A 1204-nucleotide genomic window follows, 5' to 3' on the forward strand; every position below is an offset into this window, starting at 1 on the left:
TGTTGTCCTTAAGCCATTTTGCCACAACTGTGAAAGTATGCTTGGGGTCATTGTCCATTTGGAAGACTCATTTGCAACCAAGCTTTAACTTCCTGACTGATGTCTTGAGATGTTGCTTCAATATATCCACAAAATGTTCCTTCCTCATGAAGCCATCTATTTTGTGAAGTGCACCACTCCCTCCTGCAGCAAAGCACCCCCACAACATGATGCTGCCACCCCCGTGCTTCACAGTTGGGATGGTGTTCTTCGGCTTGCAAGCCTCCCCCTTTTTCCTCCAAACATAATGGTCATTATGGCCAAACAGTTCTATTCTTGTTTCATCAGACCAGAGGACATTAATCCCAAAAATATCTTTGTCCCCATGTGCAGTTGCAAACTGTAGTCTGGCTTTTTTAATAGTGGTTTTGGAGCAGTGGCTTCTTCCTTGCTAAGCGGCCTTTCAGGTTATGTTGATATAGGACTCGTTTTACTGTGGATATACTTTTGTACCCGTTTCCTCCAGCATCTTCACAAGGTCCTTCGCTGTTGTTATGGGATTGATTTACACTTTTCTCACCAACGTACGTTCGTCTCTAGGAGACAAAACGCATCTCCTTCCTGAGCGGTATGATGGCTGTGGTCCCATGGTGTTTATACTTGCGTACTATTGTTTGAACAAATGAACGTGGTACCTTCAGGCGTTTGGAAATTGATCCCAAGGATGAACCAGACTTGTGGAGGTCTACCATTTTTTTTTTCTGAGGTCTTGTCTGATTTCTTTTGATTTTCCCATGATGACAAGCAAAGAGGCACTGAGGTTGAAGGTAGGCCTTGAAATACGTCCACAGGAACACCTCCAATTGACTCAAATTATGTCAATTAGCCTATCAGAAGCTTCTAAAGCCATAACATCATTTTCTGGAATTTCCCAAGCTGTTTAAAGGCACAGTCAACTTAGTGTATGTAAACTTGTGACCCACTGAAATTGTGATACAGTGAATTATAAGTGAAATAATCTGTCTGTAAACAATTGTTGGAAAAATTACTTGTGTCATGCACAAAGTAGATGTCCTAACCAACTTCCCAAAGCTATAGTTTGTACACAAGAAATGTGTGGAGTGGTTGAAAAACGAGTTTTAATGACGCCAACCTAAGTGTATGTAAACTTCCGACTTCAACTGTATATAAAACAGATTAAACAACTGAAGAGCACAAGCAAATA

This window comes from Salvelinus alpinus, chromosome 24, assembly GCF_045679555.1.
Source record: "Salvelinus alpinus chromosome 24, SLU_Salpinus.1, whole genome shotgun sequence".
NCBI classification, from domain to species: domain Eukaryota; kingdom Metazoa; phylum Chordata; class Actinopteri; order Salmoniformes; family Salmonidae; genus Salvelinus; species Salvelinus alpinus.